Genomic DNA, 16231 nt, shown 5'->3' on the forward strand with positions numbered 1-16231 from the left:
CACGAAACCTTTTCAAAAGTTGTCTTCCTATTGCAAAATCGGATGACTTTGCTGTTTTTTGTATTTTTTTAGTTCTTTGAAATATAGTACTGATTTGTTATTTTAGAACAACGGTTTAAATTTTATTGAAATAATAAAATAATTCGAAATAGATGTTTAAAAGAAAATTTAATGTTCGCAGTATTTGCAAGGGTATATAAACTAAGGCTTGCCGAAGTTTACTTCCTTTCTTGAAGGTTCTTCAAATTATTCAAAGATAAACTCTTTAAGAACTGAACGCTTTTAGATTTCTTTAAACAGTTGTTTTTTCAGCGTATCTGAAGGTATATATGTATCTTTTTCTGTCTGGGACATGGCTGTTAACCCTTGTTTGCCCCTGTTTGCCGGCGGCCCCAAAGGTTATGCCAAACATAAATTATTTGAGCGCGTGTTCAACAGAATGCTGAATAAATAAGAGTGCGGGCTGTTTGCGCTGTCATAAAATGCAAAAGGCGGCCGTCGAGAGCCGTGTAAATAATTTAATTTCATTTTGTTGCCACTTCTATCAACTATCAGCATAATGATGAATGCGTGTTCTGTGGGGCTACTTTTACGGCACATAAAACACTAATAGGAAAGCCATTACAAAAAGGCGATAAAAGTTGCACAAATTATGGTCGTAAAACAATTTATCAAAATATGTGACATTAACTACCCGCACACACAGCCATCTCATGTCAATCATTGAAGGACATGCTCATTAGGCGTGGCCCGCCAATATTCCATTTATAGTGCAATAATTATCCGACCCTTGGCATATTGAAAAGCGGGAATAGAAATATAAATAGCAGCGCAAATGACACGGCAGCCATTGTTGGAGCCCGAGAGCTCCGCATGTTAATGAGATGCAAATAAGGCTCATGTGCGAAAACGATTTGACCAACTTGGCATTTGCCATTCCCCATTTGCCATTTGCCATTTGCCATTTGCACATGTCCCACACGCGGATATGCGACTATCCGACTATGCGAATATGCGACTATGCGACTTTGCGACTATGCGAACAAGGACTCGGACCAGGACCTTTGGCATAAGAGTGCTTGCGCATTGCGCACGGCCACAAACATAGCGGCATTGGCGAACACAAAGTGACGGCAATATGTGATAACGGCCTCTGACAGCCCCGACAAGAGTGTGTGAGTTTGTTGTTGTTGGGTGTGAGTGGTGTGTTTGAGCCCTCGCAAATGGGCGGGCCACAAGGACTCCACTAATCCAAAGTCCGTTTCGGGATGTGCCATTCTGGGTTAACGTTCTGTAAGAAATCGCCCTGCAACCCGCAGTGTGTGCAAAAATGGTCACAAAACGTTGTGTCCCAACGAAATCGGGAATAAAACGCGTCAGCATCGAAACCGTTTACATGTTCGTATGTCAAAAAGTACAACATTTTTTTCAAGGCGATTATACATTTAGCTTTATCCCAATGTTTGATGCAGAGTTTAAATGTAACATCTTTTTAGTTTTGCTATATTTATATTTCATGATTTTGTTTAAGCCAAATTATTTGTTGTTAAATGTAAAGCAAATATTACTGCAGTCTTTTAATTTACTAATTTCCAAATCAGTTTAATTATTTTCTTTAAAAGGATTTTAACGAAAATCGAAATCTTAAAAAATTGATTTATAACTTGGACAAAAAAATACCTTAAAGTGAAATAAGACCTTAATTCGAATTTAAATACAAACTATCTACAATCTTAAGACCCGGTTGAAATACAAAAAACAAAAACACCTTTTGACGATCGCACCTTCAACTCCCAGAACTTCTGATATCACATTTTGTGACGACTATTATTTATTTTAGCATAAAAAAATTATTTTAATTTTATTTCATTTGTTTCGTAATCGGCACAAAGCTGCACAATAAAATCAGCATTGTTACTTAACCATTTCTAGGCTTTGCAGTTTTTAAATTGGTTTGTTAGTTCTTTTTAAATTTGATTAAAATCGGACAATATATCATATAGCTCGCACTTTGATTAAAATCGGACAATATATCATATAGCTCGCACTGGAACAATCGGAATTGGAATAATTTATAAATAAATAATTAATTAATAGCCCTTAACAATACCTTTTCAACGATTTATAGCACGTAACCGTAGCTCTAGTTGTTTGGAAGTTGTAGGCGTGGGAAACCTACGTTTTTTTTAGACGTATTCCCGCTAAACTGGTGGTTTTCCAAAAAGTGACAGAACAAAAGTTTTTCAGGTCGAGCTGCTTTATACTGCAAAATTGGTTTAAGACCCTAAAGCATCGCTTTGATACGCAAATGACCTTCTAAAACTCTTAGTAAGCACCAACTCCTTTAAAAGTGATTTGCTATATCATTTATTAAGATTGGACTATTCTTAGCTGAATTCGAACATTGCGGCTTTACCGGTGCTCATCGTCGCTGCATGTACTGCCGTCCATAGTGATAAAAGGAAACTTTTTATTACTTCGTTTTCGGTTCTATAATGATAAATCTACTCATCCTCTGGCATTCGCACTTAGCCTATCAAAAGTGACAGTCTAAGTTGCCCCGCCCTTGCATTTTGTTCCAGTCGGCTTGGCTTTGCCTTCGCCAACGCGTGGCACTCCAATTAAGCGACAAAAAGCCTTCAATATTTTGTCATGTCTTTGATTTATTCCAGGTTTGAGTGCTCGAAATTTGTTAAATGTGTCAGGCATTCCATCTCAATATTGGCCAACTGTCGCCAGTGGCAACCCGAGAATGTTTCCAGCCCACTTTTCCGATGATGACGATGATGTCGGCGGGTGCATTGTGCAATTGCCGAGAACCTTTAATTGACACACATGAATGACGGTGCCAAGTACTGGGCGTATTTTTTCAGCTTGCCTAATTGTTGAGGTAAAGCACAATCAATTATTCATCTATCTCTGGCTCTGACCAAAACAAATACGCAACCCCGCCGTTGAATGTCAATAAACCGCACAGATACCCGCACACACTGGCAGGAGTATCTGTGAGTTAAACAATAACAGGGCAGAGACAAATCCGTTACTCGCAACGCCATCGACGTCAACATTTCAGTGGCCATTTTCGCTGTGGTCGAAAGGGGCTCTGACGTCAGAGGACGCCCGGGTGGTGAGTGCTATATGCTGTACTCTGCACTGAGAAAACAAAATAGGACTTACTCAGTTACAAATATGCCATCTGAAAATAATTTGATTAACTTAGATTTGCTCAAACTTGCTTAAGAAATTGACTTTTGGAAATATTTGAATGACATGATTCTAAATAAACGTTAGTAAGTCTAATTTATTAATTATGAATACCGTTGCGTAGTGCTTAAAATATAATTTTTGCTAAACATATATAATAGTCTTTTAATTAAAAATTACTATACAACTATATTAATATATATATATATATATTTTTGTATTCCTTAAATGTCAATTACTTTTCTCAATGTATTCACTCGGTTACGAGATACCACACAGATTTATATTCCCTATCCATGTGCGTTTGTAATTTGGGGCAGCCAAAAAGCGTTTGCTATTTTAGGTCGTGTGTTGTAAGTGCGGGCATTGCTGCAGGCCAAAACGAATCCGAATCGATTTGGCCACTGGCCTAGGAAGTGCGGCTATTCCTCATCTGTCACGCTGAATGGAGGGGCGTGGTCCGGCTTAAATGTTTTTCGGGAGCAGGCAAAAAAAAAAAAGATATTCAGGGCAACTGCGTTTTAAAGAGTCCAGCCCCTAGCCACTTGATTTCCTCCCTTTCAAACACTTTGCTTAGTACATTGCTTCAAATTTTCCACTTCAGTTCATCAAATATTTAACCGCAAGGGAAAGGAGCAGTGGCATCCGTGTAAACATCCACGAGTTCGGGAAGCGGCTAAAACCGCAACCAAAACAAACTCAAACAAAGCGAGCAAATCTGGAAATCTTTCTAATTGTGGCAACTCAATCAAATCGCTTTCCCTTGCTTCGCGAGGCTCTTGTTTTGCTTTCCGCTTGGATTTCCGTGTTTCTTGAGCGGTCGATTTCTGATTTCCCAATAGAAATCACTAAAAATTAAACTTTTTTAAATAGGAAAAACAAATTAGAGAAATAAAATACAACATAACAATATGGCTGGTGTAATTCCTTATTAGGATATCTACCCAACAAATTTATACATTATAAGTATTAAAAAAGTTTAACAATTGGAACAAAACTTTTTACAAATAGTTTCTGAGCAGACAAGACATGTATAAAATGTTGTTGAAAATTAATTTTAAAATGCTTATAACATAATTGTGCTAAATACAATAACTACAAAATAATGACTAAAAGATAGTTTTCGAAATTAAGGTCCTCGCTTTCAAAAATTATTGAGCAAAAAAAAGGCATTCGATCCATTAAAAAAGGAACCTTTTCTGCAAACTCAAATAATTGTAAAATATTTTAAAATTGCAAAGGTAGAAATAGCTGAACAATAATCTATAATTTGTTGTGAAGTTATTATATATATTTTTTCATCCTTTAGACTTTTTAAAAGTAAATATTTCGGGTGAAAATATAAAATAACTAAATTAGTAAATTAGGAGTACATTGCACCCATTTTTAACGGCTTCTGAGAGTAGTGTTGAGGTATTTAATTAGGAAAACTTACAATTGGAAATAGGTTATCTTTTAAAAACGCCTGATAGCAAACAAAATTTTCTCTAATTTTGACCCGAAACTGTTTAAGTTGCTCTCGTCACTAGTTTTTTAACTCACAAGGAGGTTGTTTTTGTTTAAAAGAAAGCAAGAAAAATATATTCAAAATTTAAGTATACTAAGTAAATCATTCTTAGCCGAAGAATTCCATCTATTTTAATTTGAAACTGTCATCCCCGTTGGCCAAGCTGCCCTGGTTGCTAAGTTGACCAGGTGGGGCAAATGTGTAAGGTCAGCATAAGATCATGCTGTATTTTTGTATGTGCCGAAAGACGCGAGCGTCCCTCAATCCAGCCATCGATTTGTTTGTTTGCCTGTCTATTTTTATAGATCACCGGCCATTCTCCTCCAGCACGCTTCTGTTTATCGAAGACGAAACTGTTTTTATTGTTCAAGAAATTATATTCAGCAACTCGTGAGCATGAACACACCTCCCAATCTTGCATCGCCTCCAGGGAAAACGTAGGCAAGTGAGGTGTAGCGTCATCAATTTCCACTGAAGGCTGTCCGGGCGTCGATCAAAGTGAAAAGTCAAAGGGCGCGCTCGCCGGAGGGAAACCTTTACAGAATTGCGGACGGAAATGTATTTTAACACATCCAAACACTAAGGAAAATCGGTTATTGTACGTTTAAAATAAGTAATATGTAAGTTTACTTTAATATTAGGTATTGTTCCCAAATGTATCTAAGATTAAGAAAAACATAACAATAATCAAATGAAATTATCATTTTTTGATTGTCAATCCTGAAGTTTAGATTTTGTATTTTGCTAAGGTTACATTTTTGAAATGAAATATTTAATGTCTTTTTCTGCCCATTAAAGCTTTGAAAATTAGAAGACCTGATATGCTAAATCCTTTTTTTTTCCTATAGAGGATAACATGAAGAAAAAGCGTGGAATTCGGGTTGCAAATGGGTTTAAGTTGGTGTACGAGGCTTGGAGTTTAGCCATGGTGCCTACATTTATGGTTATGGGTTGGCGTTGCCGGCAATTTTCGCCGTGCCTCCTTTTTGCCCGTGGCTGACATCCTCTGCTGCTCTTAATAGGAGACTTTGTTGCCGGAGTTATTTTCGGCATAAAACATTTTCGAGCATTAATTACGCATTCATGGCACGTACTTGTCGGTCTTTTTACGTAAATAAAATTAAAAGTTTTCCCTCGGCCGAGCACCCAACCGCCTCTCCTTTTTTGTTTCCATCACGCTGGCAATAAAACAAAGTAACACCAACTGTTTAGCTGGCCAATTAACAGCAATTAAATCGCGCAGAAATACAAAGAACGAAATTTCTGCATCAGTCGGCTGGTCCAGTTTAAAGTGCGAGGGGAAAGCTGGCGAAGGAAAACGGAAAACCTTTTATTATGACCACGGCACTGAAAAACTGAAAACAAACAAAGGTCAATTGTGCGAAGCAATACCTTTCAAATCCTCGACATTCGTAGGTTTTATCAGCTATTTGTTAAAACGCAGTGGCTTTGTATTCGAGTTTTCTTAATAGCGAATAATTTTAAACACATAAAATCATATTTTGGAATAAATATAACCCATTGTTCATAGTTTTTAAAGATCAATTGGATTTTTTGAAAAACTGACATTTTTTTATTAACTTTAACGGTTATTTAAGTTTTTTTTTTTTCAAAAAGGGTTCAAATTAATTGGGTTTATTTAATTGGGCTCAATCCACCTTTTTTTCACTAGGGTTTTCTTAACATTTAAAAATATTAACAAAACACAATAAAACAGCATACCCCTTTTTTAAATACATTAAAGTGTATACATTCTCACTCGCCGATTTTCATTTTATGTGGTGAGCTTTTTATTTATTTTTTTTTTTTGCCAACCAATATTTCTATTTCGAATGGATGGTTTTAATGCTACTTGCCTGGGGCTATTGATATTTTGTACGGCATGGTGTTGGTCCAAAGCTTAGAGCCAAATCCACGCGCGAATCTCATTTATATTTAATTTTTTCATTTCAAATCGCTTCGGCGTCATACTTTGTGCACTTGATCCTCGTAAAAAGAGGACGTGACATTACATACCACGCTGACAATGGGTTCGCGATGTTGAGTGGAAACTGCATGGCATCGGATGCGGACAATAAATTTGATTCAATTGCTGTCACAAAAGCGGGAGCTCTGTGTATTGGATCCCCAGTCTCGTCCCCTCCAGAAACAGTTGTCATCTCCCTTTGTTGGCACCGCCTCCAGTCTTGCAGCTGATTGTGCATGACCAGCATTTGATAAAGGAGCTGTGGAACTTTGGAACTATAGAACTATAGAGACCTGCTGCAAATACAGCCGTTCTGTACCGAAGCGAAATAACAATGACAGCGAGCTTTTCGCTTTCTCCGTCGCCGTCTTTGTGGCTCCCCGTCGCCATTCCCCTTCCCCTCCCTTCCGGTCCTTCAGTTGACAAGCGGAAGTGTGCAAAAAAGCAAAAAGCGACGCGACCAGACGCCACGCTTTAAGCGTGGTTCCTGCGGTACGTGACCAGCGTTGTCTGGTCCAGGGTATTAGCAGAAAAGTTGTACGCTTAAAACTACTCTAGAAGTTCAAATATGCAGCTCACTTTCCAAAAGACTTGTTAAGACCGCATTTGACTACGTTCCACCTTGCCTGCATAAGGTTGTCCTCGAAATTTTTTGTATTATTCACCAATTTTGAATCTGTACAATAGAAAGAAATCATGAAAATAAGAAAATCGTTTAAATATTTCAAGGATTTTTAAAAGGCGCCGCAACGTAGGCTCATAATTTATTTTATTTAATTTAATTTTTTTATTTAATTTTTAATACAAAAATTTTAATTGTTATTAGCTTGAAGTGTTGACCCTGACAATCTGCAGATGGCGCTTTTTTCTTTGACCATATTTATTTTAACTGCGTATATTAATGAGTATATAATAGTTTGGTCACTCTACATTTGCGTTGCTTCTTGTTTATCCTTAGTTCTGGTAAAGCAATCTCTAGAGTAAACTTTCGATTTAAATTTATGAGTTAGGGCTAGCATTTTAAGTTCCCTCTGTTCTAAATCGAAACAAATTGTGTAACTAACCCTCTCTAACATAAATTTAAAATAAAATTAAATTAAATAATAGTCCAAAACAGTTCATAGAAATTAAAATTGACCTTAATTGAAGAAAAATCAGCCTTCTGCTTCTCAGGTTATTAAATAGGTACTGTATTATCCCAATAAAAACTAACTTAAGCCACAAACACTTAAAGAAAAATACCTCTAAAATCGGGCTTAAATTATTCAAGTTGTGGGATAAAAAAAAACACTTAAAGTTTATTGGAAAAAATATGTTGGAGGTACTCAGTAGACATTCGTGGTCAGCCCTGTCAAAGTCAGTGGAAACAGAATTGCATTTTATACGATAGCCGCGCCCAATCATGTATCACTAGTTTTAATTGCTCAAGGGCTTCCCTTCCACTTCTGACTGTCGTTTTTCTTTGCGTTATACTTTCGTGTTTATTTAGTGCAACATATGTCCGGTCTCATCTACCAAGTGCAGTTCGATTCCACGGGGCCTGTTGTGTGAAATTTGCTTCTGAGGAGGTACACGGGAACAAAATGTAGACTATTACAACGGCTATGAATAAACACCTAAAATATATATTCAAAGTAAACAACCATTCGTTGTTGTTTCTTACATAATCGTTCTATTTTTCTTTTGCCTCTGACCATCGATGTGGGAAGTTAAACCGACAGCTTACGGCATTTAGGAGACGGCTTAACCGCATACCACAACACAGGCAGCATCATGTGCCACATGCAACACGGTTTCAAGCCTGCAGCTCCGTTGACACACTCCCCAAAAAGTATGCTAACAGTTTTGTATAGCGCTACCAGAAAACATGGTGACTAATATAGGATTCAATAGCACATGCTTACACTTGTTAATTGTGGATAGATAAGTAAATACTGCGTTATATAGAAAGGAAATAAAGAAACAATCTTCGGAAAGCCGAATTCTATACCCTTGCAGATATTACAAAAATATGAATTCTATCAAGCGACCAATTTTCGAATTATTTTGCTTAGATGTTTTAATAGACATTTTAATTTTATAAAAATCGGATTACGTAGGAACAATTGAAAAATGCATCGGAAAATCGGCAAAGCCGATGCATAAAAGTCGAAATATAGTCGTTGTATAGAATATTTAATTTGTGTAATAGCTGCAAAAATGTATATCATTTTCGATTTGCCAAACTTCAAATCTACAAAACAAAGTTTTTTATATTTAATACTTAACAACTTGTCTTTAAAAATAATAAAATTTAAATTAAAGTCTAAAAAGTCTGATTTAAGCCGAACACTTTTTAAAAATTTAAATTCATTGTGTAAATATTAGAGTTTCAATAATCTCATATGTTTGAAATTAATTTCAGAGTTTTAAACTTAAACTAGGACGGAAGTTAGTTTGGCAAGCTGAAGTTTTAATACTTTTGCAGACTTTGCCGAAATAGCTTATATACTGCGCAAAATATACGGACAAATACACATTAAGAGATTTGGAAAGATGCATGTCAATAGCTTTTACACTGCGCGAAATATATTCAAATATTCGATTGTTCCTAAAGGAACTATAGGATATAGACGTCCGATCGGGCCGCTTTTCAAACTTGATCTGTGTACACATGTTTTAGAAGGACTGTGAAAGTTCAAATCACTAGCTTTTAAACTGAGCTCTCTTATTGATCCTGATCAAGAATATATATACTTTATGGGGTCGAAAACGTCTCCTTCACTGTGTTACAAACTTCTGACCAAAATTATAATACCCTCTGCAAGGGTATAAAAACGGAGAGATCTTGTATTTTAACATGATCACTATGGGACACTAAGTCGATTATCTGGAGACCTAAGCTATCTATCCTTATAATTTATCGCCTGATTCTAAGCCAGAAGTTTGAATGCTCTTCAGTCAGGCAAGGATTACAAAAATGGTAAAAACCCCATTAGAAAAGCTCGAATGCGAATCAGATTACAGTTTTTTGTGAATCAAACTTTTTTAGTTATACAAAAAATTTCAAATCAAAAATCTGTGAAGTTTCTCAGAATCTCCCTCATGGCAATTGATGTTTTATAGTCCTTAGGTCCATGAAGTACGAGCATTGTCGCTGACAGTGTTCAGGATCCTACATCCAAATAGCCACCGGCTGATGTGCACTCAACTAAAATAAAATGGGAGCGAGTGAACTATGTGCACACTCCTTATTGACAATCTTGCAGTGTGTTTTTTCGCTTTCGCTGGCTGTTTGTAATATTGTGGGCCAAAAACAATGGAGAGAGTTACTGGGAGTGCACGACCCACGCATCAGATAAACAATAATGTCAATTTATTAAAAGCAAACACTCGTTGCCATTCATATTCAGCGAGGTAAACATTTTTCGCACTCAACGCCATGAATGCCAAAGGGAAGAGCAATCGATTGAAAATATATTTGACTTTATGCATGGCTTGCGCTGTTTTGTTGGATTTATTTTTGCCGATCAAATCAGGAACGTTAATTAAGAAACGATATATATCCCCTTGCATATATTCACGCCTTAAATAGTTAAACCGAGCTGGTTCTGCATGTCCTCGCGATGGGGCCAAATAATATATTTATGACCTGACATCAATTTATTTTTAATTACTTATTTGCTGCCCTCTTTTCTGAACGAGCTCGACACAAAGCTCCTTTATCATTTATGCCAAAAATGTTTCGCAATTGGGGTTTCATTAAAAGAATGATATTTAATTGGCAAGTAGTTGAAACAGTTTGGAATGTTGATAAATAATAATTTTTAGGATATATAAAATTAGGACTCGTGTTGAACACGTCACTGAAAAAGAACAACGTGATAAAAACGAATACAATCGGTATTGATTTCGTACCTAAAGTACGTAACTTAAGAACCAATCGAAATCAAATCCAAAGCAAGTACAAAAAAGCTAAAAATTATTTAAGTTGTAAAATGATTAAAAACAAATATTTAAAAGTTGTTTTTTTGTCAACAAAATAATTTCTGCTAAAATAAACAAAAGTAAGTAAATTTAATAAAAAGTAGTTTTAATTTGTGAAAATAAGGAACAATCATGATAAGATTCAAGTTTGTATTCTATTTGAGAAAATAACATTAAGTCGAGTTTTTGGAAAATTCGTATTTCGATCAGGGTCAGTTATCACTCAAACTGGACTGCCGAACTAAAAAAAGGAAAGTAGGCGAACTTGTCTTTGTAATTTTTGTTTGTCGAAGCTAAGTTAGATAGCAAATAATAGTAATTAGATACTTTTTTTTTTTTTTTTTTATTATTATTGTCGCCGGAATCGTTCAGGGCCATCTGAACATAACCGGTCGTTTAGAGGATGGGGTATATATGGTACATATGGGATATGAACCTAGACTATACAATTATTTACAAATATTTACAAATTGTTAACAAGGATTACAAAATTATTGTACAACACGGGAAGACAGATCGCTGGGGTGGAATCTCTTTAATCTTCTTAGAGATTGTGGGTCGGTCAGTCTGCTAGCCAGTGGGTTTGGATGGGTTCTTAGCCTGTCCGAATACCGTTGGCTGTGTTGGTTGAGGAGGTCGCCCACAGGAACAAGTCGCAGATCGTTTAGGATGGCCTGGTTTGTTACGTACCACGGAAGCCCGGATGCCCGTCGAGCAGCACGTGCCTGCACTATCCTCAGCTTGTTTAGCTGGTGCTTGGATGCGGTGCCCCATATTTGGATCGCATATGTCCAGGTTGGCGTAAGGATTGCTTTGAGCAGCAGGACCTTCGTTGAGAGATGGAGGCTTTTGGAACTCAGGAGCCAATCGAGCTTCTGGAGCTTGCGTACGCACTTGGCTCGGATTGCCGTTATGTGGGTGTTCCAAATGAGACGGTGATCCAGGTGTACACCCAAGTAGCAGTGTGAAGTGGTGTTTTTGATGGTGTCACCATTAAAAGTATGGAAGATGTCCATGACAAGCCTAAGAGTAAAGGTGACGCATGCCGACTTGCTGCAGTTTATGGCTATATTCCATTGCTTGGTCCAGCGCTCCATCGCACGCAGCCAGTCTTGCACTGCAGCCGAAGCTATCAGTTGGGACGTGTGGGACGCAAGCAGGGCCGTGTCGTCAGCGTAAGTAGCCAGAAGCATACGAGCGTTTGAGGTGGATGACGGAACTGGCATGTCACTTGTGTACATGGTGTATAGGAACGGACCAAGTACACTTCCTTGGGGCACTCCTGCATGTATGTATGCCAAACTGGATCGTGCTTCCCTTACCGCTACTTCGAAGGTTCTATCGGCAATAAATGACTTCAGGATGGCGAAGTAGGGTGCAGGAAGAAGTTCCTTGATTTTATAAAGGAGGCCCTCGTGCCACACCTTGTCAAAGGCTTGTTTGACGTCTAGGAAGACGCCTATAGTGTGCAGCTTGTGCTCGAGTCCGTGGGTGATGTGGTTGACCAGGCGATGGACTTGTTCTGGGCAGCCGTGGGATTTCCTGAAGCCGAACTGGTGTTGAGGTATGTGGCCTTCTACTTGTGGCAGTTCCAAAAGTCTACTGAGTAGAATCCGCTCGAACACTTTCGATAAAGTGGATAGCAGACTGATTGGGCGGTAGGAATCGATTTTCGTCAGTGGCTTGCTTGGCTTCGGGATCATGATGATCCTTGCCTTCTTCCACTGCCTTGGAAAGTGTCCCAGGCATAACATGGCGTTGTAAATTTTTACCAGCGCTAGCACTCCTTTGAGTGGAAGAGCCTTTGCCGCTCGATTGTCGATTCCATCGAGTCCAGGAGACTTTTTTAAATTGAGTGCCTTTAATTGCAGCGTGACTTCCTGCGGCGTGGTGTGCCTAATGGGGCGCGCTGGCTGGATGGGATCACTTAGGAAGTTTGCAACTTCATCGCGGTGCGAAGCGTCTGGAAGTTGGAGAGGAGTGAAGGTAGCAGACAGATGTTCAGCAAAAGCGTTTGCTTTGTCTGAGTCCTTCTGCAGCCAGTGGCCACTGTGGCTCTGTATTGGGGATTGGACAAGCGGCTGTCTTTTGATTCCTCTCGTGAGCTTCCATATCGAAAAATCACTGCAATTGTCTGGACCAGCTCCCTCCAGCAGGGTGTCGATGTTCTTTTGGCGAGTTTTTGCTAGCAGCCTGTGCAGTCTGTTGCTAACGCTTGATAGTAGCTGCTTGGTATCGGGATCGCCTGACACAATAAATTGCCTTCTTAGGTGCCTTTTTTGATCCAGCAGTGCCCTTGCCTCCGGTGTTAGTAAGGGCGCCCTCCGAGTATGTGGGTGACCAGATTGGCGCTGAGGTGGCGTAGCTCTCCGGGCGGCTTCAGTAATTGTGGAAGTGAAGCTATCAACGTATGCATCTAGATCGCTGCAGGTTGTTATTGGTGTGTTGAGCACAGTGTGAGCATCGATGAAGGACCTAAAGGTGGCAATGTTTGCATGGGCCGGCAGCATTTTGGGGACTCCTTTAAAGAATTGAGCTTCTTCATTTATCAGGAAAAGCAATGGGAGGTGGTCAGAAGAAAGCTCGGTGAGTACTCTAACGGAGACCTGCTGTTGTCTGAAGCCTTTTGAGATGCCAAAGTCAATGGCACTGGGGGTGGCGTTTGCACGATAGGGGTAGTAGGTGGCTTCTCCAGTTGCAACAATATCGACATTGACATTGGCCAGAACAGAGCTGAGGGTCCGGCCTCTGGCACAGATTCTGTTGTTGCCCCACCATCTGTGTTTGGCATTCCAATCACCTGCAGCAAGGAACTTATCTCCGAGGCTGGAGAGGAGCGCCATGAAGTCTGCTTCTGTCCACCTGACAGCAGGAGGGCAGTATACCGAAGCAACGTTAAACCTCCCTCTTCTTGAGGAAATCTCAATGGAGACGGCTTGAATGTGCTCTTCCGAAAGAGTGGAAGAGAGTTGATGGGATATGCACGACTTGACGAGGATCGCTGCGCCCCCATGTCTCTGGTCGTCCGGATGATCGGCTTTGTGAAAAGTAAAGCCGGGGACCCTGAAGGTGGACCGCGAGCAGAGGCGGGCTTCTGACAACAAGAGGATGTCAATTTCGTGTAGCTCTATGAAAGCAATGACCTCGTTAACTTTCGAACTTAGCCCATTGGGGTTCCAGCAGGCTATTTTAAGCACACCCATTGTGGAGAGTAGAGGAGGAAGGACGCGTCTGCAGGAGTGCTTGCATTAGTGTCTCTACCAGAGACATCATCCTGTCGAGCCTCATAAAAAGCTGTTCCAGTTTGGCATCCATAGCGGCATTGGCGGTGGAAAGAGTTGGAGGGGGAGTAATTTCCATCTCTTTGCGAGGTTTGCTGCGTTGTGCGATGGGTAGGTTCCTTTTGGCTACACTAGCAAATGATTCCTTACCAACGTTGGGTGAGAGATGGGTTGGAGGAATCGTGTTCGATTCTGAGGCTGCTGTGATCTTCGATTGGTGACTTTGCTTAAATGCGACTTGCAGATATTTACGACATCCTCTGAAGTTTGCCGCGTGAGAGTTTCCGCAGTGAATGCAGCACCTAGGGTCGTCTTTTCCAAGCTTACACTCTGGGGTAGGGTGGTTTTCTCCGCATTCCCTGCAGATGTAATGCCGTGTGCAGTATGCTTTTGTATGCCCGTATTCCTGACATCTTTGGCATTGTACAGGACCGGCTTGCTTGCGTGGCTTCTCCCATGTCACTATGTGTCTACAAACAGCAGTGATGTTTTTAAGAAGCTTGTTGTTGTCAGCCTTTTTAAAGTCCACAAACCTCATGTTAAGTGGAAGCTGAGTTGCCTTGTTACGAGGGGTATAGATGCGCAAAACGCAGTGACCCTCTTCCTGCAGGCACTCAATGATATCCTCCGATGGGACGTCATGATGAATGTTTCTCATTACCATGCGAAAGGGTCTGTCTTCAGGCAGCTGGTGGTGGTGGAAAACAAGTCCTTTTTCGCGGAAGTGTTTGGCCACGAGCCTGTAGGCGTCGGAGGAGTTGCACTGAACGGCGCATTCACCTGAGTTCAGCGCTTTAATGGAGTAGGCGTCTCCTATAAGAGCATCCAGCTGACTGCGGAAAGCAGAGAAGTTGACTACACCGGGAACCATAATCCTTGGGACCTTGGGTGATCGAGCGGCTTGTGGTGCGGCTGTTTGGACTTGTCCTGAGCTGTTGGATTTTGCTGACTGTAAAGTTGCGTCACACTTCTTTGCGGCGCGGTTTAACGCGGCTTGCGAAGAGGTAGGCTCGATGTCCATTTCTTCCTCATCGCTTAGGGTTATGAAGCGGTTTCCGGAGTTGGCAGTAGAGCTTGTCTTCTTATGGCTGACCTTGGGAGAAAGAGCGGTGCCTGCTCTCTTCTTTGCTGCTCCTTTGTTAGGTTTTAAGGTGACTTGCTGCCACTCTGGGGTGGAGTTGCCTGATGGTGTGTGGGTAGGAGCAGGATCTTGCCCCGTGCTGGATGCAGCGCAACACAAACTGCCATTCGAGCTTGTTGAGAACGTCAATGAAGATGAGATCGAGGATGTTACGGTACAGGTTGTGGTGCAGCTTGTGGGAGCCCATCTGGTTGTACTGCCGGCTTTTAAGCCGTCCATTATATTTCTCGTAATATAGCCCGTAGTTCGGCAGGAGTTGCTCCAGCAGTCTTCCTCATCGATTTCAGATCGATGGGTTGTTGTTGAAGAGGGGGGTCCATTTTTAGTAATTAGCAAAAACTTTACCAAATAAAGTTGAGTAATTAATAAAGTGCAAGATAGATGCTAAGCCAAGGTATGTCACTGTTGATTGGCTCAGATATAAACCTGTTGAAAGCTTAAAGCTTGAACAGCTGATCGCCTCGTTGAGATCAGTGGACCACCAGCATTTGCCGGGGCCCAATGTTTGTGAAAAAAAACTGTGGAATCACCTATAGCTGATTCACTTTTTGATTGCTTACGTGAAGATAGGTAGGACAACTATAGTCCTACAGTGAGATAGCTTCCCGAAAGCCTTGGGATTTGTATTTAAATACACTTGATGAATGCAAAAAAAAACACGTCTTACGCTTGCAAAAGCTCGACTTCGACAGAATTAGATACTAAGTTTTAAAAATTACCTAGTTGTCAAAAATTTCAATATTAGAGTGAAAAATTCGAAACTAAATATTGTATTTTAATAAAATATTTATTTATGATTACACTGGACTAGAACTTTGTAACTAATTGTTAACTCAAAAAAAGAAATTGTTTGACGTAAAGCACTCATATCCATACTTTATTTTCTGCTTGCGCCTTTGTTACTTGCGGTGTCCGCCAATTTTTTATGGGACCACCTTTTTGGGGTAGAAAAAAAAAAAACACCGAAATTTCGTTCTAGGACCGAAAGACCAGTTTAGAAAAAAATTAACAATTTGGTGAAAATCTGTTTTTTAATAAAACTTTTTTGTTCAGAATGGGTTGCAGTGTGCAATGGAAACCTATTAAAAACAAGAAAGGAAGCAATTTTCGGCAAGCCGAAGTTCATATACCCTTGCAGCTATTGCAAGAATTAAATATTTTTGAAA

General features: G+C 39.8%; 1 protein-coding gene across 6 annotated transcripts in view; it reads left to right on the forward strand.

Moving 5' to 3' along the window:
- LOC128255988 (diacylglycerol kinase 1) overlaps positions 1–16231 on the forward strand; it is a 59457-nt gene that overhangs the window by 4962 nt on the left and 38264 nt on the right. The window lies entirely within an intron of this gene.

Source organism: Drosophila gunungcola (assembly GCF_025200985.1).
Source record: "Drosophila gunungcola strain Sukarami chromosome 2R unlocalized genomic scaffold, Dgunungcola_SK_2 000012F, whole genome shotgun sequence".
In the NCBI taxonomy this organism is placed as follows: domain Eukaryota; kingdom Metazoa; phylum Arthropoda; class Insecta; order Diptera; family Drosophilidae; genus Drosophila; species Drosophila gunungcola.